General features: G+C 41.4%; 1 protein-coding gene across 1 annotated transcript in view; it reads left to right on the top strand.

Moving 5' to 3' along the window:
* snd1 (staphylococcal nuclease and tudor domain containing 1) overlaps nucleotides 1-23,882 on the top strand; it is a 990,315-nt gene that overhangs the window by 846,829 nt on the left and 119,604 nt on the right. The window lies entirely within an intron of this gene.

The following is a 23,882-nucleotide window of genomic DNA, read 5'->3' as shown; positions in this document are numbered from 1 at the left end:
GATGGCATAATATATGGTAGAATTTAAAAAAAAACATTTTGTTAAAAGGGTGAAGCTTTCCTGCAGCTTTCAGTGTGTTGAAAGTGTAAATCATTTAAAATTTCTTCTTTATTTTTGCTCTGGGAGAGGTCATTGCAAATTTGTCCTTTTCCATAAAGATCACAGGGAATGGGTTCAGGATCACAAATAGTACTTTATGTGCTTGTTCCGGAATACTCCCATTATCCTTGTGTTTGGAGTGTCTGAAATTTTCAATAAATGTGGGGCGAGCATTTGATAGGTTTTCTTTTTTTCTGTTTAGCAGAAGTCGAGACAACTTGTTTGTAGGATAACCAGCAACACTGAAATAGTGGGAAAGAAGAGCTTGGGAGGGAATGTTTTAGATGTTTGAGCCAGGCAGACCCAAAGATCTCAAAGAAGTTAATTCTTAAGCACAAGGAGGAATTATAAATTTTACCTATAAAGCTGCAGATTTAAGCCAGTGAGTACTATTCTGTTTCTTGTTTCTTTTTCTAAAATATCAAGCAGGATGTCTGGTGTCTTCAAATCAGATTACAAAAATATCATCCCATGTATATAATCTCAGGACAAGGAGGTTTGTACACATCCCATTGCCAGATCTTGAGTATTGTTTAGACAGAAATATAACTGCATCCTGTGTATTTGGTTTGAACCCAGTGCAAATACAGCTTATATTAATAACTTGATCTACCGAACTAAACATCAATTTGCAAATGTTTGGCAGAAGGATGTTAATATTATCATATGAATTACTCCAAAAATCAATGGGCTTCACCACATGGGAAGTCAAATGTCACAAGCTGAACCTGCCCTTAATACTTGTACCATCAGCATAAATATGCTTTTGAGAATTTCATGTGTTGCAGTTCTGAGCTGGGGTACAGACTTCAATCCCTGGTCTTTGTATATTTGTTTCAATTCTTTGATGTTCCTTTCTAATTGACAACTCCACTGTTCATCTTTATTTTTTGCGTTCTCCTTTGAGTCTTAGTGATATCAACCCTCCCTGGCTTGGTAACCTGTAGCCTTGTAACACTCTGATTCTCCACTGCTCTGCCTCTAATCTCCTGCACATTCCTGGTTTTCATTACCTTGCTCCCGGTCGCTGAGCCTTCTGCTATCAAGATTCAGAGCTCTTGAATCTCCTCCATCCTTTGAGTTCTTCTTCCTCTCTCTCATTCTTTCAGATGCTTCTTTAAGCCTCTTACAACAAGTGTTCTTCTCTTTAGCAAATATATGCTCAGTCAAAATTTATCCTTTTAATGCATATGGATCAAAGTAAAATAAATGTCTGCCATTGCTTTTTCTGTATTATCTAATGCAGCTTTACTTAAGTGAATTATAAAAAGCATTACCGATTATCAATAGCCTCACTATGTATTTTTCAATAGACTTTACAACTCTCCTGTTTTATTATTAATAATTTCATACTTCATATCACTTAACCAATCAAAACTAATAATAAATTTGTGTCATTTCATGGATCTGTTCTTTTCTGCAGAACTAAATTGTTAACATATGGTGTTTTATAAATTCATTTTGTTGTCTGAACTGACTGTTGCTTCAAGGTCACTTATATTGAACCCAACTATCATTGTATCCAAATTTACCCACAATTTTTTACCTAACAAGCCAAGTATCACCGTACTATAAATAGAAATTGCCAACTATACATTTGCATGTCTTGTGTGAATTGAATTAACTATTGAGAGGATGCAAAACTGGGCTGAGAAGTGGCAGATGGAGTTCAACCCAGATAAGTGTGCAGTGGTTCATTTAGGTAGGTCAAATATGATGGCAGAATATAACATTAATGGTAAGACTCTTGGCAGTGTGGAGGATCAGAGGGATCTTGGGGTCCAAGTCCATAGGTCACTCAAAGCTGCTACACAGGTTGACTCTGTGGTTAAGAAGGCGTATAGTGTATTGGCCTTCATCAATCGTGGGATTAAGAGCCGAGAGGTAATGTTGCAGCTATGTAGGACCCTGGTCACACCCCACTTGGAGTACTTTGTTCAATTCTGGTTGCCTCACTACAGGAAGGCTGTGGAAACCATAGAAAGGGGGCAGAGGAGATTTACAAAGATGTTGCCTGGATTAGGGACCATGCCTTATGAGAATAGGTTGAGTGAACTCGGCCTTTTCTCCTTGGAGTGATGGAGGATGAGAGGTGACCTGATAGAGGTGTACAAGATAATGAGAGGCATTGATCATGTGGATGGTCAGTTACTTTTTCTCAGGGCTGAAATGGCTAGCATGAGAGGGCACAGTTTTAAGGTGCTTGGCAGCAGGTACAGAGGAGATGTCAGGGGTAAGTTTTTTTATGCAGTGAGTGCATGGAATGGGCTGCCGGCAACAGTGATGGAAGCGGAAATGATAGGGTCTTTTAAGAGACTCCTGGATGGCTACATGGAGCTTAGAAAAATAGAGGGCTATGGGTAAAGCCCAGGTAGTTCTGAGGTAGGGACATGTTTGGCACAGCTTTGTGGGCCAAAGGGCCTGTATTGTGCTGTATGTTTTCTATGTTTCTATTTCTTTTGATTCTCTCTCATGGTATGGAGATGATACATTCTGTAAGGATGAAAATCAATAAATGTGAGTGGAAAAAGCAAAACAAAAATTACAAACATGAGATTCTAGAAATGCTGGAAAACTAGAGCAACATACACAAAATGATGGAGGTACTCAGCAGGTCAGGTAGCATCTGTAGAAATAGGTCGACGTTTTGGGCTAAGGACTTTGTTCAGGACTGGAAGGGAAGGGGGAAGGTGCCAGAATGAGAAGGTGGGGGAAAGGTAAAAAGGACAAGCTGAAAGGTGATAAGTGAAGCCAGGTGGGTGTGGGGTGGGGGTTGAAGTAAGAATCTGGAAGGTGACAGGTGGAAAAGGCAAAGGGATGGAGAAGAAGATAAGAGAAAGGGAAGGAAGAAAGGCACCAGGGGAATCAGAATCAGGTTTATTATCACCGGCATGTGACGTGAAATTTGTTAACAGCAGCAACAGTTCAATGCAATACTTAATCTAATACATAATAAATAAAATAATAAATAATAAATAAACAAGTTAATTCAATTACATATATTGAATAGATTTTTAAAAACTTGCAAAAACAGAACTACTGTATATTAAAGAAAAATGAGGTAGATTAAATGTCCATTTAGGAGTTGGACGTCAGAGGGGAAGAAACTGTTCCTGAATAGCTGTGTGTGCCTTCAGGCTTCTGTACCTCCTACCTGATGGTAACAGTGAGAAAGGAGCATGCCTTGGGTGCTGGAGGTCCTTAATAATGGATGCTGCCTTTCTGAGACACTGCAGTCTGTCAGAATGCTCTCCACGGTACAACAATAGAAGTTTTTGAGTGTTTTTCTTGACATGCCAAATTTCTTCAAGCTCCTAATGAATATAGCCACTGTCTTGCCTACTTTATAACTACATCGATATGTTGGAACCAGGCTAAATCCTCAGCGATCTTGATACCCAGGAGCTTGAAACTGCTCGCTCTCTCCACTTCTGATCCTTCTATGAGGATTCGTATGTGTTCCTTCGTCTTATCCTTCCTGAAGTCCACAATCAGCTCTTTCATCTTACTGACGTTGAGTGCCAGGTTGTTGCTGCGACACCATTCCACTAGTTGGCATATCTCACTCCTGTACGCCCTCTCGTCACCACCTGAGATTCTACCAACAATGGTTGTATCATCAGCAAATTTATAGATGGTATCTGAGCTATGCCTAGCCACACACTTGTTGATGGCAAGTGAGGAGAAGAGGTAAGATTGTAAAGAAAGGTTGCAATGGTGGAAATCTTGAAATAAAAATAGATTAGGAAATGCTCAGTAGGTCAGAATAGATGAAAGATCAACCATCCTGAAATATTACCTGTGTTGCTCCTACCTCAGAAGCTGCCTGAATCTGCTTGAGTATCTCTAGCATTATTTATTTTTTATTGGTTTTTGTAAATGATTTGGGCAAATGCCTTACTGTTCACATTGATAATTTGTACTCTTAGCCTGCAGTACATCAGGTGGCAGAATGAAATGTGTAGTCGTCAGCTCAGTATGTGATGCTGAATAAGCTATTAATATCAGATGTTTTATTAGAGAGCCTTCTTCTCTATTTCAAAACATAAGCTAACCTGAAAAATATCACTTCAAATAATGAAGGTTGATCTGCACAGAGACAGTGGGCTGGTTTCCATGGAATCCATAACATAACTGAGTGGAATGGAGTTGGATTCAGAGATCCTCTTATAACAGGCATGCATTGTAATAATACCCAGGAATCAATTTAGGATTTGTTTTCTGTACAGCAGGTGAATAGTTGTTGCTTTCAATTTTGAATTGATTTCAATTAAATGTATTTTGATTATGTATATTTAAAAAAAGCCCTAATTCAAACTCTTTCAAAGTATAAACTGAGATCAGGGTATCTAACAAGTGTTGGCCTATTATTGTAACCACATTAACCTATACTGTTGGCATGATGCCTGTCTCATCACCTTCCGTGAGCACAGTCTCTATATTTAGATTTACACAAATTGATCTCCAGATGGCATTAACCTCAATTGCTGTTCATACTGTTGGCTCTATCCTATTCTGAAGGTGAGATATTTAAAGTTTCTTTGCTATTCATCTGACTTCAGCGAATATTTCTTAACTTCCTTTCTCTTTTCATTTGGCGTTTCTACTCTTTCTGAATAGCCTGAATCTTTGCTGAAGAGTGAACAATTGACCTTCTGATACTGGGCCCATTTGATCTTAGTCCATCTCAGTTGTAGGTTTTAGCAGGCTACGTGATCAAAATCCTCTTCCACATTTGCAGAAAGAATCCAAATTCATTTCTCCCCCCTTCTGTAATCCTAGGTGTAGAGGCTAGTTTCTATAGACCGGTATTCAATATACAGTATTTATTGGTGAGCAATGAGATGAACCTAACATTATTCAGTGCTTCTCAAGGAATGTTTAAAATGAAATAAAATGAATAAAATTGAGAGGTGTGTGGAATTCACCACCTAATTACAAGTACTCCATCTCTTATTTATATCTCTCCTCTGGAAATTTATCCAACATTAGGGACCTTCACCATCAAGGACATTATTTCTTATTGTAGAGAAGGTGCAGGAGCCTGAAGACTCTCACTCACAGTTTTCGGAAAGCTTCTTCCCGTCTCCCATGAGATTTTTTGAGCGGTCCATTGAACACTATCTCGTTATTCCTCTGTTTCTATTATTTATTTATATATCAATATTCTGTTTGTATGATTATTGATTGATTGTAACTCATGGTAATTTTTGTTTTTCACTGTACTGATGCCACATAGCAACAAATTTCATGACATACAACAGTGATAATAAATCTTATTCTGAGTCTCTGTTCATAATATCCTTTATCTCCATTTCCAATTTTACTTCATTATGCTTCCATGAAACACAATGAGTTGTTGTTCTACATAAGAGTTCCTAACAAATGAAACTCGTACATTGCGAGGGCAAGCAGATGTCACACAGAGTGGTTACATTTAATCTAATTCATCCTTGGGATGTGAGTCAGTATTTGTTGTCCTTTTTTATTGCTGGAGTAGTGGTTCATTATTTTGAATTGCTACAGAATATTTTTTGTCTTATCATGGGTTGTTGTGGCTCAGGAATTCGCTTAGGGCCGCTTGGGTGACATTTCAGAATAAACCTTATTGTTGAAGTACAGGTGTTACATAGAGTCTTAATTCTAACACAGTTTATCCAAAATTATGTTGTTCAGCTTCATGAACATTTTTATTGATGTTGCCATATTTGCCATTATTACTTGGCTTAGGTATTTATAGGCTGAGGAAGAGGCACTGGGAGTTAATGGAGGAAATCAGGCAAGTTTTCTCCATTCCTGACTGATACAGAGCCAATTGTGCTATAAGATGGATTAAGATAAACTTTTAATTTGACTGTGAATGCCTCTCACATCTGAATGGCCAACTGCCACACAGTACCTAGGTCAAGATGTTAACGCCGACGTTAATTTCCACAATTGATGAGAGTACAGATGATGCCCAAGTAACTAATCTGTAGGGTACAAAAGCATCAGTGGAGTAAAAGAAGATCAAATATTGAAAGGTCTCGATAGAGTAGATGTGCAGAGGATGTTTCCTACATTTGGAGAGTCTAAGACCACAGGGCCTCAGATTACAAGGACATCTCTTTAGAAAAGACATGAGCAGGAGTTTCTTTAGCCAGAAGGTGGTGAATCTGTGTGGAATTCATTGTTGCAGATGGCTGTGGAGAGGGTTTGTCGTTGGGTATATTTAAAGAGGAGGTTGAAAGGTTCTTGATTAGGAAGAAAGTCAAAGGTTATGGGGAGAGGATGTTGAGAGGAATAATAAATCAACCATGATGGAATGGCAGAACAGACTTGATGGACAGAATGGCCTAGTTCTTCTCCCGTGTTTCATGGTCTTCAAAAGGGTTCTCTTCAAGTATTCATGGGCAGGAGTAGGTGAAGGTCTTCAAAATGCAGGCATGCAGGGAGCCAGAACACACTTACAGTACCACAGAGATTGGACTGCGGATTTTTTTGGTTTTGTGGTTTTGTTCACTGTTTCAAAACTTGAGTGGTGACTGTTCATCAAAGAAAAACAAATTCTCTTACCTACCTTATGACACTTCAATCACATACCTACTGTACATCCTGAATTCCGAAACTGAAATTATTCTGTTCTTTAGTGAAAACTGCTCTTGTAAAACCAAAAGACTATAAGCCATAGGGACAGGATTAGGCCATTTAGCCCATCGAGTCTGCTGTCCCATTCTATCATGGCTGATCTCGGATCCCACTCAACTCCATACGCCTACTTTCTTACCATATCCTTTCATACCCTGACCAATCAGGAAACGATCAACTTATGTCTTAAATATATCACATGGATTTGGCTTCCACTGAAGTCTGTGGCAGAGCATTCCACAGATGTTCTACTTTCTGGCTAAAAAAGAAAATCCTCCTTATCTCTGTTTTAAAGGGTTGCCCCTCAATTTTGAGGCTGCACCCTCTAGTTCTGGATACCCTCACCATAGGAAACATCCTCTCCACATCCACCCTATCTAGATCTTTCAACATTTGGTAGGTTTCAATTAGATACTCCCACATTCTTTTAAATTCCAATTCTTCTAAGATTCCAATTCCTAAAGCTGCTAAATGCTCCTTGTATGTTAACCCCTTCATTCATGGAAACATCCTCGTAAATCTCCTCTGGACTCTCTCCAATGACAACGCATTCTTTCTGAGATATGGGGCACAAAACTGTTGACAATATTGAACAGTGTCTTATAAAGGCTCAGCATTATCTCCTTGCTTTCATATTCTATTCCCCTTGAAATAAATGCCAACATTGGATTTCCCTTCTTTAACACAGACTCAACCTGTAAGTTAACCTTCTTGGAGTATGATACAAGGACTCTTAAGTCCCTCACCTCTGATGTTTGAACATTCTCCCCATTTAGATAATAGGCCACACTGCTGTTCCTTCCTCAAAAATGTATTATACATTTCCCAACCCTGTATTCCACCTGCCAATTTTTTGCCCATTCTTCCAATTTGTCTAAGTCCTGCTGCAATCACATTGCTTCCTCAGCACTACCTACTCCTCTACCTATCTTCGTATCATCTGCAAAACTTTGCCTCAAAGTCATCAATTCCATCAATTCCTTTATCCAAATCATTGACAAACAATATGAAAAACAGTGGACCCAACACTGATCCCTGAGGAACACCATTAGTCATTGGCAGCCAACCAGAAAAGACCCCTTTTATTCCCACTCCCTGCCTTCTGCCTGTCAGCTATTCCGCTGTCCTTGCCAGTATCTTTTCTGTAACGCCGTATGATTTTATCTTGTTAAGCAGCCTCATGTGTGGCACCTTATCAAACACTTTCTGAAAATCACATCCACTGCCTCTGCTTTGTCCACCCTGCTTGTTACTTCCTCAGAGAACTCTTAACAGATTTGTCAGGCAAGGTTTCACTTACAGAAACCATGCTGACTTTGACTGATTTTATCATTGGTCTCCATGTACCCTGAAACCGTATTCTTAATAATAGACTTCAACACTTTCCCAGCCACTGAGGTTAGGCTAACTGGCTTATAGTTTCCAAGAGTGGTGAGATATTTGCAATCTTCCAGTCCTCTGACACCATGGCAGAATCAAGTGATTCTTGAAAGATCATGACCAGTGCAACACATGTATGCGTCACAGCTGGAAGATGACAGACTTTTTCAGCAGATATAAAATGTTTTTCAACATGACATGAGTAATTTAGTCTGAAGTTCTGAGTTGACAGATAGAAATCATCATGCTTTGTGTGTGTGTGTGTGTGTGTGTGTGTGTTTCACTGTGCTGCAGCTGCTTGGGGGATTTGGCAAAACAGAATCCAAGTTCCAATTCTGTGGAGTCCAATGATACAGCCAGCATTGGTTTTTGAACAAAAGTTTGACACAAGCATTTTTCCGGGAACAAATCCATCAAAATATGGACGTATACTTCCAAAGAGTATGATATTTTATGCACGTGTAAACAATTTCTGTGAAAGACACAGAATGTAACCTGTCCAAGTGTACTGATAATACAAGATTGAATGGGAAAATGAACTTCTAAAACAAAATGTGTTGAAGTGAGTGAACAGGAAGATGACAGATAATTTATATGGTCAGGAAGTATGAGGTTATTATTCTTATGTGAAGAATGGAATGCAGAAGGGCCCCATAGTGCTAAAAGCTTTCTCACTTGTACCAAAGCCATATCTAATTATTTTTGGCTATGTACCTTCCAATGTATGGCCAGCATTGCTTGTACATCCCTTCTATGAGCCACGCTAATCTCAAGAGCTGCTTCCATTATTAAGGACCTCCTGCACCCAGGGCATGCCCTTTTCTCACTGTTACCAACAGTTGGGAGGTACAGAAGCCTGAAGGCACACACTCAGTGACTCAGGAACAGTTTCTTCCCCTCTGCCATCCGATTCCTAAATGGGCATTGAATCTTTGACACTACCTTACTTTTTTTAATATGCAGTATTTCTATTTTTGCATGATTTTTAAGTCTATTCAATACGGTAAACATATACTGTAATTGATTTACTTCTTTATTATTATTTTTATTTTTTTCTCTCTCTTCTAAATTATGTATTGCATTGAACTGCTGCTGTTAAGTTAACAAGTTTCATGCACTGATAATAAACCTGATTCTGATCCTGAACTACATCTTAGGTCTTGAAAGCTAGGCCCTAACCTCAGAATATCTTGATGGACTTCTGATCATCGGACACATTTGAACATTGTAGAAAAAGAATTTAAATCAAAGTTATTTGAAAATATGAAGCTGCTGATGATTACAGGCAGTAAACAGATTACAGATTACGATTGAGTTCCATTCCTGAGTCCGTCTTTAAGTCAGATTTGTACATAAGTCAGAACAAGTACATCCGGTATTATTTAGCGTCAGTTAGACAAACATTTGTCTTAGTATATAGTATATATTTTACATTTCTATGCATATAAAACACTTAAGAAACATATGTATTCCAATAATTAAACCACTGCGTTGCTTAGTAATAATTGTAGCTTTCATCGGGGCAGGGCCTTTCACGTGCTCTGTTATCCTCACTTTATCCTTTAAAATTGTTCCAATGGTTGACTGACTGTAGCCTAACACTTTTCCAATGACCGAAGGTGTTTCACCTCTTTCCAAACACTTTATTATTTCCACTTTATTTTCAATCGCAATCACTTCCCGTCAATGGAACAGAAACACCGCGGGCGGCGGGTCCAGACCTCTGCCGGCTCCTGAGATCCGCTGGATCCTAAGGACCACCGCACCTAATTCCCCGGGTCCTAAAGTCCACTGCAGGTTAAATAGGACAAGTGGAGGCTGTGCTCGGTTTGGGTATTTGATCCTCCTCAATATTCCGTGTGGGAATTTAAACTGGAGGTGGCAGTGTTTTTTTTTACGAGATCGAGTTGTGAGCTTGACATCAACCCAGCACGCTCGGGAGTAGTCTGTCACTGGATTGAACTCCGGAACCTCCATTCTCAAGCCCGGCGCTGATCTCACTGTGACACCAGCCGACTGCAAAAGAGTGAATCTTGCTAAGAAAAATTTAAGCCAAATACAAAGTTACACACTCAACACAGTGTCAACAGCAACAACTTAAAATGGCAGACAGTGTTCTCCTTCCTCGGTTCATAAGTACAAGTTGTTCGTAAGTCGGACGTTCATAACTTGGGGACTACCTGTAATTAAACATAACACATGGGTCACGGGTGTGTGCGTGTGTGTGTGTGTGTTTTACATATATATATAAAAATTAGGGTCATTAAAACTTTTGCTTAGTACTGTAGTAATTTTGTGTATTGCATTGTACTGCTGCCACAAGAAAAACAAATTTCATGACATATGTGAGTGATTCTGATAAGGGTCTCTATTGTGGAATGGGAGTAAGAAGGGGGCAAGGAGAAGGGTAATCATGGTTGGGTAAAGGGGAAGGGAGAGGGGAGGGAATGGGAAGCAGGGGAGCAACAGGGAGATTGATGTGTAATGATTAATAAACCAATTGTTTAGAATCAATTGACCGTGCCTAATATCTCAAAGCTGAGTGTGTCTGCACCCATGCCATTCCCCATCCTGCCACTCCTCTGCCACCTGCTCCACACTCATCATTTCCAACATCCTTTGCTCCCACAGATTTAGGAATTCAATCTCTGCTCCATGTTGACAAAGACAGTACTGTGCAAAAGTCTTGGGCACCCCAGCTATCTTTATGCCTAAGATATTTGCACAGTACTGTATGCAATAAATCATTTACCTGCATTTATATTTTTTAATTTAAGATCAATGGTCATGTTCACCTCTGATGAAATGTAACTGAGTATTCAGATACAAACGTATCCAAGTCCTTGGTTCATTTCTTATGAAATTTAATAAAAGAAAACAAAATGCTGAAACGACTCAGTCTATCAGACAATACCTTTGGAGAGAAAAACAAGGAATGTCTTGGGAGCTGAAAAGTCATCAGTCAGGAGTGTTGTTTCTCTCGCCTTACAAGTCACATGATTTTCTGTGTACCTTCAGTGTTGTCAGTTTTTGTTTAAACTTCCATCATTTGCAGTTATATTTTTTCCTTCTGTCAACAAATGGAATGTTTTTGGACTGAAGCATAGGGCAGGGCAGACCAAATGGTAGGGTATGCGCTTGCATTCCCGCAATAGAACTGGTTAATTTTACATGCCACTGAGCATTTTGAAGTTGATGCTGCAAAATATCCAAATATACTACTACATGCATTCTAGTTGGCCAGTGGGTCTATGAAGAATCATAGCCAAAGTATCTGCACTTCCCCCACGGGGCCATAGGGCTCTGATCTTATCATAAAGAGAACTTCAATCTAACATTGAAAAAGCAAATCTTTAAGTGCTCACCAAGTCACAAAGCATCTGTATGGAATGAAGCCAGGCTAATATTTGAATGACTTTTCATCAGAACTATGAGCATTAACTATGTAACTTGTTTTAGAATCAGAATCAGGTTTAATATCAACCAGCATGTGACGTGAAATTTGTTAATTTAGCAACAGCAGTTGAATACGACACATAATCTAGCAGAGAAAAAAATAATTAATAATAATAATAAATAAGTAAATCAATTTCAATATAGATATATTGAATAGATTTTAAAAACACGCATAAACAGAAATACTGTATACTAAAAAAAAATGAGGTAGTGTCCAAAGATTCAATGTCCAATTAGGAATCGGGTGGCAGAGGGGAAGAAACTGTTCCTGAATTGCTGAGTGTGTGCCTACAGGCTTCTGTGCCTCCTACCTGATGGTAACAGTGAGAAAAGGACATGCCCCGGGTGCTGGAGATCCTTAATAATGGACGCTGCCTTTTTGACACACTGCTCCCTGAAGATGGCCTGAGTACTTTGTAGGCTAGTACCCAAGATGGAGTCGACTAGATTTACAACCTTCTGCAGCTTCTTTCAGCCCCGTGCAGTAGCCCCTCCATACCAGACAGTGATGCAGCCTGTCAGAATTCTGTCCATGGTACAACTATAGAAGTTTTTGTGTGTATTTGTTGACATGCCAAATCTCTTCAAATAAAGTATACCCGCTGTCTTGCCTTCTTTATAACTACATCGATATGTTGGGACCAAGTTAAATCCTCAGAGATCTTGACACCCAGGAACTTGAAGCTGCTCGCTCTCTCCACTTCTGATCCCTCTATGGGGATTGGTATGTGTTCCTTCGTCTTACCCTTCCTGAAGTCCACAGTCAGGTCTGTCATCTTACTGATGTTGAGTGCCAGATTGTTGCTGCAGCACCATTCCACTAGTTGGCATATCTCACTCCTGTATCACCATACGAGATTCTACCAACAATGGCTGTATTGTCAGCAAATTTATAGATGGTAGTTGAGCTATGCCTAGTGAGGGGGGAGCAGTGCCTCCTTTGTTTTAAAAGAGAGTCCCCACGGGGCAAAGTTTCTTCCAAGTATATTTACAGGTTAAGTCTATCAGTCTGTCGCTGCGATCTACGTAGCACCAGTGGTGATTGCACCGGAGACGGTGGTTGTGCTGGCTCCGGCCTGACTTGAGGTGCCTGCCCATTAGGCGTCAGTAATCCCTCATGCGTGTGCATGGCGCCCGGTATGGGAGTGTCATGAGGAGTCTGTGTAGGGCTTGGTGTGCACGGTGTCTTGTGGGTATATACATCGGTGGGTACGGGGTTCATAGTCACCGTGGAGTGTTCGGGGTAGGGGTCTGGTGCTCCTGCGGGCGCCAGGTTGCAGACGGAGGCTGTGTCCTCCTGCCCATCAGGTAAGACCATGTAGGCATACTGGGGGTTCACATGAAGTACGTGAACCCTCTCGACCATCGGGGAGTATTTATTGCTCCTCGCATGTTTCTGGAGCAGCACTGGCCCTGGGGACGTCAGCCAAGCCAGTAGTGTGGTCTCAGTGGCAGACTTCCTGGGAAAAGAAAAGAGTCGCTCATGAGGGGTGGCATTGGTGGACATGCATAACAGGGAGCAGAGTGCCTCAGGGAGGACCTCCTGCCAGCGAGAGACCGGCAATCCCTTTGACCTAAGGGCTAAGAGTGTGGTCTTCCACACAGAGACATTCTCCCTCTCCATCTGTCCATTCCCCATACCCCTAGCCAGCAGGTACCGGCGCAGCTCGTCACTAATAAACGAGGACCCTGTATCACTGTGGATATAGCAGGGATATCCAGACAGAGTGAAGAGCTGGCACGGGGCTTTTATGACGGACGTGGCAGTGGTATCGGGGCAGGGGATGGCAAAAGGGAACTGCGAGTACTCGTCGATAATGTTGAGAAAGTAGACATTGCGGTCGGTGGAAGGAAGGGGGCCCTTAAAGTCGACACTCAGTCACTCAAAGGGGCGGGTGACCTTGATAAGTTGTGCCTTTTCAGGACGGTAGAAGTGCGGTTTGCACTCATCGCAGACTTGACAGTCCCTGGTCATCGTCCTGATTTCCTCAAGGGAGTATGGCAGGTTCGAGCTTTCACGAAATGGTAAAGTCGGGTGACCCTCGGGTGGCAAAGATCTGCATGGAGGGCGAGTAGCTGGTCGAGCTGCGCACTGGCACACGCTCCCTGGGATAGGGCATCAGGGGGCTCATTGAGCCTTTCAGGCCGGTACAGGATGTCATAGTTGTAGGTGGAGAGTTCGATTCTCCACCTCAAAATTTTATCATTTTTGATTTTGCCCCGCTGTTGGTTGCCGAACATGAACACAACCGAGCGCTGGTCGGTCAGCAAGGTGAACCTTTTGCCGGCGAGATAGTGCCTCCAGTGCCTAATAGCTTCCACTATGGCCTGGGCTTCTTTCTCCACCACTGAGTGCCGAATTTCAGGGCCCTGAAGGGTACGAGAGAAGAATGCTACCGGCCTTCCTGCCTGATTGAGGGTAGCAGCCAGCGCGAAGTCGGAGGCGTCACTCTCTACTTGGAAGGGAATGGTCTCGTCCACCGCATGCATCGTTGTTTTGGCAATGTCCCCTTTAAAGCAGCTGAAGGCCGCACGGGCCTCGGCTGAGAGGGGAAATGCAGTGGACTTGACCAGGGGGCGGGCCTTGAGGGACCCATTGGGCGTAATAGGAAAAGAAGCCCAGGCACCGTTTGAGGGCTCTGAGGGTGGTGGGAAGAGAGAGTTCCAACAGGGGGCGCATACGGTCGGGGTCAGGGCCAATGACCCCGTTCTCCACGACATACCCAAGGATAGCAAGTCGGGTGGTTCCAAATACACACATGTCCCTGTTATAGGTGAGATTAAGAGCTTTGGCCACTTGGAAAAATCGTTGGAGGTTGGTGTGGTGATCCTGCCAGTCGTGACTGCAGATGGTGATGTTATCCAGATATGGGAACGTGGCCTTCAGTCGGCACTGGTCCACCATCTGGTCCATTTCCCTCTGGAAGACAGAGACACCATTTGTGACACCAAAGGGGACGCGCAGGAAGTGATAGAGCCTGCCGCCCGCCTCGAAGGCGGTGTCCTCTGGGCGGATGGGGAGCTGGTGATAAGCGGATTTCAGATCTATTGTCGAGTACACCTTGTACTGAGCTATCTGGTTGACAATATCCGCGATGCGGAGTAGGGGGTACGCGTCAAGCTGTGTGAACCTATTGATGGTCTGGCTATAGTCCACGACCATCCTGTTTTTCTGCCCGGTCCAAACAATGACCACTTGGGCCCTCCAAGGACTTGTGCTTGGCTCAGTGATCCCCTCCCTGAGCAGCCGCTGCACCTCTGACATAATGAAGGCCCTGTCCCCCGCGCTGTACCTCCTGCTTTTAGTTGCCACAGGTTTACAGTCAGGGGTCAGGTTGGCAAACAACAGTGGGGGAGGGATCTTGAGGGTGGAGAGGCTGCAAGTGGTGTCAGTAGCGCGTCCGTTGGCATGGTGTTGGGTGGGATCTGCGGGTCAGTGTGTGTGTGGTCAGTAGCGGGGTATATGACAAAGTCCCACAAAACTGAGGATTCCTGACAGTGAGTGATGGGAGGGGCCCGTCATACTCCATAGTCACACTTTTCAGGTGGCTCTGGAAGTCGAGCCCCAATAGCACAGGGGCACACAGTTGAGGCATGACCAGTAATGCAAAGTCCCGATATTCTGTGCCCTGCACCACCAATGTCGCTACACAACCCCCCCGGATGTCTGTGGAACGCGATCCAGAAGCCACGGTGACCCTCTGGCTTACCAGCTGTGGCACGAGTCCACAGCGTTGCACTGTGTCCGGGTGAATGAAACTCTCAGTGCTGCCCGTGTCAAACAGGCAGCTAGCCCTGTGCCCCTCCACCAGGATGTCCATCATTGACCTTGCGAGCTGGTGTGGAGTGCTTTGGTCGAGGGTCACAGAGGCCAGAGTTGCATTGCTGTCTTGGTGCCCAGTAAGCACCCGTGGATCGGAGGCGGGGTGAGGTGGCGCCGACAAAGATGGCTGCCCCCATGCCGCGCACGCGGCGGGCAGGCAAGATGGCCGCCCCCATGCCTCGCACGCAGTGCTGCTCAACCCCACTCGTGGTTTGGACTCACAGGCCTTGGCGAAGTTTGCGTAGACGGGTGTTCACCAGCCACAGGTATTGTCTTTTGAGGACATCCAGTGCCCCTCAGTAGGTCGGCAGGTCCCTGATCAGGGAGTAGACCCGCGGACTGACCCTGGAGAGGAGAATTTTGTGCATCGAGGCAGGCTCGGTCATTTGAATCTCCAGGTACGATTGGAAGCATGCAAGCCAGAGTTCAAAATCGATGCTGGCTTCCAGAGATTGAGGGTCAATATGCAGTCTGTCGGGTCGTAAAATGCTCTCCCTGTTTTAAAATTGCTGCTAATAAAATTGATGCACCATCAATAACTCTCAGAGACGGGAGGTGAACGATAGGCTTTTATTAGCAGCAAAATGGAGCACAGCATCTCAGAGACTAGGGGGGAGCTGTGCCTCCAATTGCCTTTATACAGGGGTCTGTGGGAGGATCCACAGGAGCAGTCAGCAGAGGGGCGTGTCCAGTTAGGTATACATAGTTTACGGCACCTAGCCACACAGTTATGTGTATATAGAGTACAGCAGTGGGCTAAGCACACACCCCTGAGGTGTGCCAGTGTTGATCATCAGCGAGGAGGAGATATTATCACCAATCCGCACAGACTATGGTCTTCAGGTTAGGAAGTTGAGGAAAATAGTGATCAGAGGAAACAACAAAATGGAGAGGTTGGACAAGTATGAGAAGTGGGAAGGATTAAAAGACAGTAGGTTAGTGAAGGGACACAAAAATTATTGCCCCGAAGAGTTGTAGTTGAAGCAGAATCTTACCTTCAGCTACAATGCCAGAAAGTTGTATCAGTGGTTTTCATCTGAAATTATTGAAAACATAAGTGGATCTTACAGCACAGAAATAGGCCCTCTGGTCCATGCCAACCAAGATGCCTTCTGAGCTACTTCTCTTTGCCTGCATTTGGCTCATATCCCTCTAAACCTTGCCCATCCATGCAGTTCCTTTTAAATGTTGTTCTTCCTCTGACAACTCTTTCCATATGCCGACCACCCTCTGGATAAAAAAGCTGTCTCTTGGGCTCTTAGTTAAATCTTGCCCTTTCTATCTCCAACCCGCGTCACCAACTTGAGGAAAGAAAGACTGTGCATATTCACTTAGTCTGTGCCCTTCAGGATTTCACACAGTTTCTCCATAAGATCATTTGTTATTCTCCTACCTGCCAATGAATATAGTTATTGTTAAGTCTAAGGCTTTGAATTGTCTGATTAAACATGAGGTTACATTTCTTTGAGGACGTTGGTAGTGACAATAGAAGTGAGAGGCTCTGAAGCTATCTCAGTGGGGGTCATGCTATAGAAAGAATGGATATCTGAGAAAGGTTCATTCAGAAACAGGAGACATTTTCAATTTGCACTCTCCCATACTGTATCCCTCCTGAGTGTATTTGATGGAGCAGTGTAGAAGGAACATGATCTAATATTATTATTGTCTTATAGTTCCACAAATGAAAATAACTCTAATGGTCAAGTCTGTGACAATTCAGTTCATTTTCACTAATGGCTTCTGTTTATTTTAATCTGCCAGATTTTGGTGTATTTTGAGTTCTTTTTTTCATAAAGTTAGACAAGAACAAATATTTTAACTTTTCTTGGCTTATTGGATCAGCTGTGTCAAATGTAAATGCTCGTGGATTGGGAGTTTATTTAAATCCTGTACAAACAACAGCCTCTCAAAATGAAATTTGTTTCTCTAGTACTGTACATTTTGTTGAGAGAGGATGCACACTGATTTATTTAACCTGAGGGGCAGAAACCCATCAACTATAGAATCAAATGTTGGTGATATTTACCACTTCACTCATTTCAAGCACAGAGGTAAAAGAGAAGACTATTTAACCTTGCAGCATTTTCTGCCATTCAATGACAATATAACTGATTTTGTGATCTTTTTCATAAGCCTGTCTTTGCCTCAAAACCATTTGACTTCTAATTAGAAAATTTATAGACTTGCATTACTAGCTTTATTTTTGGGGAAAAAATGTTAGAAACACCCATCACACTTTGCTTCCAATTATTCTAACTTTTTATCAGACTACATCCTAGATTCCCCAGCCAGCAGAGATTCTTGCTACCCTATGAATTCCCTCAGTGTCTTGAAAATATAAGCATTATAAATTTCAGAGATAACACCATTTTCCCTAGTCTTGCAGATTCACTTAACCAATTAATATCTATTTGGAATTTTGTACTTTCATCCACATTGTTCCCTTGTTTGCTGTACCGTCTATCGTGATGCTGTTGGTGAACTTGTGTATGTGTTTCTCTATCCCATCATTCATACTGTGCATAAATATGATGAACCTTGAAATTTCACAGAGATCCCTTTGGGACACCACTCACCATCGTTGCAGTTAGAGTACCTGTCTATTACTTTCACCCTCTGTCCTCAATTGATGTCCTTAGCAGGTCAGCCATTTGCCTTCAATTAATAGAAATTGTTATCATAGAACATTAGAAGCTTCTGAAGTCATTGTAGCCTAAATTTTTCTCTTCTGAAAGATCTACCTGTTTTTGACTGTTTCTTTAAGTGGAGATTGTTTAAGTAGTTTAGGATCTCCTTCTTTCCTTCAAACTTCCATTACCGGCTTCCTTACCTTCGGCTGATGCCTTTCGCCCTCTGGTATTCGTTTTCAGCGATTAAAAATCAAAGTTCAGGCATATGGAAGTGTTATAAACGCTTTAGTATAAAAAGTGAAAGGGTGATAAAAAATTGAAAGATGAATGAAGCAAAGCCAAAATACGACCTACTCCATCTAGTGCCCCAAGTGATCTCCAGCCTAGGTAGTTCTAAGGTAGGGGCATGTGTGGCACAGCTTTGTGGGCTGAAGGGCCTGTATTGTGCTGTATGTTTTCTATGTTTCTATGAGCCGAATCCCAGTGTTAGAAAATAACCAGGGAACTTCTGCATGCCATCTGTCCTTCCTGTACTGTGCTCCCTATTATTATTTATAGTGTCCCTCAAAAACAAGCACTGGTGGCAAGAATTGGCAGTTGTTGGCTCATTACGTCACCTCAAAGGGATGCAGTATATATCAGGTTTTGTATGTTCATTTAAGATCCCATGGATGTTGCTTGAAGATGTAAAATAGAGGTGAATCCTCTTTATAATTTTTTAATTTTATTTAGAGATATAGCACAGTAACAGATCCTTTCGGCCCATGAGTTCGTGCCGCTCAATTGCACCCATGTGACTAATTAACCTATTGCCACGTATGTCTTTGGAGTGTGGGAGGAGACCAGAGTACCCGTAGGAAACCCACACAGTCCAGGGGGAACATGCAAACTCCCTGCAGACATTGTGAGAATTTACCAGGTTATTGGTGCTCTAACAGCATTGAACTAACGGTTATGCTATCGTGCCACCATGTTTTTAATGCACCTAGCATTGTTTTGTTTTAAGTAAAGCTTCCATTCTCTTTTGTGGCACTATATAAATATTTTTCTGGAATTCTATAGTAATAGCATCCATAAGATGTGTCCTGTCAATTATCCTTCAAACAGAACAACTCTGGAAAAAGAAGTCAACAGGGTTCATCTGTAAGACTTTTCTCGTTTCCTGTAATCACTTTAAAAACTTAAAACTTTCAGTGTTCAAGATAACTTTCTGACAAAGGATGAAACAAAAGGAAGCCCTTTCAGATGCTGAATACCCAGCTGGACCTAACTGCACTTGTCAAGCTGCATGGTAGATTTTTCAAAACAGTTAGAAAGTAACATCAAAACAACTTCAAAATATTTTTTTCAGCCTACATATGTTAAGTCTTTTTCTCTGCCGGATCAGTAGCTGAATTTCTTCCCTGCAGCACCTGCATTCAACAAAAATTGTCAGTTCTGAAAAGCACACCCGTGTTATAGCTGTGTAACAGAAATGTATGAGTACTTTGTGTTCCATGGGTTCCTCAGGGGCCTTATAAAAATATAAATTCCTATTCCTCTATTTCCTATGTACTGCAATTGCTGAAGTTAACAGATTTTGTTGATCTAATTTAAGATTTATCTTGAGGCAAGTATCAAAACAGCTCTTAACAGCAATCCAAGGCCACAATATTCAAAGTGCTAAACGGTAAATATGGGTTTAAAACTGAATAAGAGTGAGTCATTGCTCTGCAGATAATAGTTTAAAATGTGTGAGTGATAGTCAGAACAGTCCTTCTTTTAAAAAATAGACATAGACCAGTACAGCACAGGAATAGACCATTCAGCCGACAATGTTGTGCCAAAGCAGCTAAAAAGCAAATCAAAAACACCCAAGCACTAATCAGATCTGCTTACACAATGTCCATATCCTTTCATCATCCTTACGTCCATGTGCCTATCTAAATGTCTCTTAAAAGTATTTAATTTACTTGTCTCTACCACCATACCAGGCAGCGAAATCCAGGCATCCACCAGTCTGAGTAAGACACTTGTCTGTCGCATCCCCTTTGAACCTACCCCCTCTCAGCTTCAATGCAACCCTCTGGTATTAGATATTTCATCCATGGGAAACTGATACTCCTTATCTACTTTATGCCTCTCATGACCTTATAAACTGCAATCACCTCAACCTCTGCCACCTCATAGAAAACAATCCAACTTTATCCAGCCTCTCATGATAGCACATGCCTTCTAAACCAGGCAGCGTCCTGGTAAATCTCTTCTGTACCCTCTCCAAAGCTTCAACATTCTTCCTATAGAGGGGTAACCCGAGCTGTATGAAATACTCCAGATGCAGCTTACCCAGAGTTTTAGAAAGTTGCAACATAACCTCTTGACTTTTGATCTCGATGACTCAACTAATAAAACAAGCATTCCATAAGCCCTCCTAACCACCCTGTAGACCTGGGTAGCACTTTCAAGCCCTTCTGTTTTTATTCCTAATTTTATTACTAACCAGCCATAGCATAAAGAAGGTACCAAATTCTAGAGATTAAAGGCTCACTACTTTGGGTGAAATACACAGAGAAAACAGATGGCCTCAATGTAGTTCAAAGGCTATGAAACAATTTCACTACTTCAACAATTTGGAACCTATGAAGAATTTGAAGGTGTTGACAATCATCTTGAATGTTACAATGAAAATGAAGATTAGGAGGATGCAATCATCGAAAAGCGTTATATGAAGGCTATCCATAACTTGCACTAGGTGCCTCCGCTGAATTTGTTTATTTACAGTCAATCAAAAGAATTGGGCAGTGCACACTGGTTGAATTCCTTTGACAATAAATATTACACAGTTCTATAGTACTGAAATAAGATTGGTAGTGTTCTAATTTGCTCAGTGTTTCATTTAAATACATCATTTGTTACTCAGTTGAGCAGTAGTTTGTCTTTTAAAATTTTTTTTAACTATTTCAATGAAACTTCAGCTAATTGGGGCAGCTGCTTAATTGGGCCAAAATGTACTGCTCCTGATGTGTCCCAATTAACTAGAATCCACTGTATTTCCAAAATTGTTTTGGAATGTCACAGCAAAACATCTTTAATACACGTTATCCATTGAAAACTGTTCAAACCAGAAGATTACTTATTCAAGATAGGAAATAGCACCAGTAGTCTGAAGTGAAATGAATGAGCATATATGCTGGAGCATCATTAATAACCCATTACCAAAACATTACTTAGTACATGGGACTGAACATTAGCTGCTTGTATTGCCAGTGGTGATGTAGTCAGCTGTCCATAAGCTAGCAATAGATAAGGATAGTTATTCTTAATTAGGGACAAGACTTTGGACCACTTTGTTCTATTGCTGTTTTTGAAGGCCATGCAGTGACCTGGCTGAAAGGAATGTATTTGTTTTACAAGTTCTCTGACTATTCAGTGACATTGGTATTAGATTCATGGCAAGGGGTAGGTTCTAAAAGCCATGATTCCATAGTTCCTGATCATGCCATAAGCAAACCTGCCATTCCTTGAATCAAACCAGCTGTATTGAGATGGGTATTTTGTAGTACAGAGTAACTCACGTAGAAATGATTCTATGTTGCTGCAAGCTCCCAATGCCGCATAGCACTAGGAGCTTGTGGGCCAGAATTTGGATGGACAAAAGACCTCTCAGTTTTGTATGCATGATTTCAAAGCAAGATTTGTGCTTATGTTGCATTTTGCAACAATAGATTGTTCCAAATAGCCTTACAGCCAATTAAATGGTTTTAAAATGTTGGTCACTATCATAATTTGGGAATAGCAGCAAACATGTTGTGGGCTTAGTTATTTAATTAGCTTAGGTCACTCGCTCTTCTTAAACTAGTATCCATGGAGTCTTTTATATCTACGTGGAAGTGGAAGTCAACCTCTCCTTTAATGTACCTTCTGAAAATGGCTGTTATGTCCTTCTGGATTGAAGTGCAGTTGTCCAGCTGGACTTTATGCTCTGGTCTCTGAAGTAGATTGTTTAATTAACTTTCTTCCTCAGAGGCTCACACTTGGAAAGTTGTGGCGCATCTATTTATTTTTCATTCCAAGTGAGCCCGGTGACCCAGCCCTGCTACTTTGCACAGGTTAGCTCGATCTGTTGTGTAGGAGAAGCATCTGTAATCCTTTGCTGTTCTAATTGCATTTGTGGAGAGCAGAGTTTAGGAGCGCATTAACGAGTTGTGGATCAGCTGCATTTTGAAATTTATACTCCCAAATACACAGGAAATGAAGCCCTTGTCTTGAAGTAGAAGCAGGTGTCTATTCTTATTTTTGTTTTGCTTTGTGCATATCTTCATTGTATTTGAAGAAAAAACAGTTGTGACTTGAACTTCCAAAGAGCACAACATAATAATTGAAGATAACAAAATGTTCTTTGAATTTAAAATGTAATTCATAGAACAGAGGCTCTCCCAGCAGATGAATTTTTTAAAAAAGGAAACTGGACTACCAAAATGTATTGATATGTTGTTTACTGGTTTGATCAACAATTGAGCCCATCTAGATTGGTGGTTGGGGTATTAGAGATAGGTCTGTGTCCTTCAATGACGAAAGATGAAATTGGTGTTTGAGGCTTCTAACTGAGAAAAGAAAATCACAATCTGGCTTTATTTTGTCCATCAAGATGGAGGGCACAATGGTGATCAAAATAAACTTCCTAAATAGTCAGAAAAATACTTTAAGAAGGACTAAATCTTTCTACGAGAAAAGATCCAGAAGCAATCTTTTCGAGAAAAGCAGGGATGAAGATGTGTGAAAAGGGAAGCCAGGAATTTTATTTTCATAAGAACAGGAAGATCAAGGAGAAGTTTAAAATTATGTCAAAATCACAAAAGGTTTTGCTGAAGATTTTTAAAAAATCATTGACGAAAGCTTCTTAACTTTAATATAATGGACAAAAGAAACAAGAGATAATGTAAGAGAAAAGGTATAATTATGATCTTAAATATGCCATCAGAAAGGATGATGGAAGCAAATTTGACATTAATTTTCCAAAAAGGATGCCGAAGAGAAAATTATTGAAGTGCCGTTAGGAAAGGGCAATGAAAGGAGGCAATTTGAACAGTTCAAATTTATTTATTATCAAAATATGTACAACCTTGAGATTCATCTCCTAATAGGCAGCCACAAAACAAAGAAATCCAAAAGAACCCATTTTTTTAAAAAAAGAACACTGACAAACACCCAAAGTGCTCAGAAATTTAAAAAAATTTGTGCAAACAATAAACACAAGCAAATAGTGTTCTAAACTGAGGTCCGCAAAGAGAATGGGCCCTTAGTTTAGCACAGAGCAGAGCTGCAAGCCGAACCAGCACAACCCTCACCTCAGACCCCAACACCCAACCTCTTTCAATCTGGCCAGCATGGGCCGCGTCAGTTTTAGTTTCCAGCAAGAGGAGTTTTGGGATACTTCAGCTACTTATTTTACTATTTGTCATTTTTATATGATGCAGTTAGTTTGTAAATTCAGAATCAGAAAGAGAAACCGCAGGGAAAGTTCAGCCTACTATCTACGTTTGACCATGCCCAAACGGTTCTAAAACACATTCATGTAGTTGATGGAGAAGTCTTACTTGAGCCAGATGAGAGCTTATTCACAATGATGAATAAGGAAAAGCAGTTACCCAGTCTTCAGTTTATTATATTTGGGATCCTTCGCCCCAAGAACTATATGGTGACTCACAAAAGGGCTGCAAGCCCTAGCACAGTATCTCAGCTGAACTACATTGTAAATGGACCCTGATAAGCTTCTGAACAACACTGAAGCTGGTTTTGTACAGGATAACATGAATTGTTTGTGTGAGCCACTCACTGTTCCCAGATCTAGGAAGCAGATGGAATTCTAGTTTTCCTCTTGCCATATA

This window comes from Hypanus sabinus, chromosome 13, assembly GCF_030144855.1.
Source record: "Hypanus sabinus isolate sHypSab1 chromosome 13, sHypSab1.hap1, whole genome shotgun sequence".
Lineage (NCBI taxonomy): Eukaryota > Metazoa > Chordata > Chondrichthyes > Myliobatiformes > Dasyatidae > Hypanus > Hypanus sabinus.
This window is presented reverse-complemented; position numbering and strand designations above follow the sequence as displayed.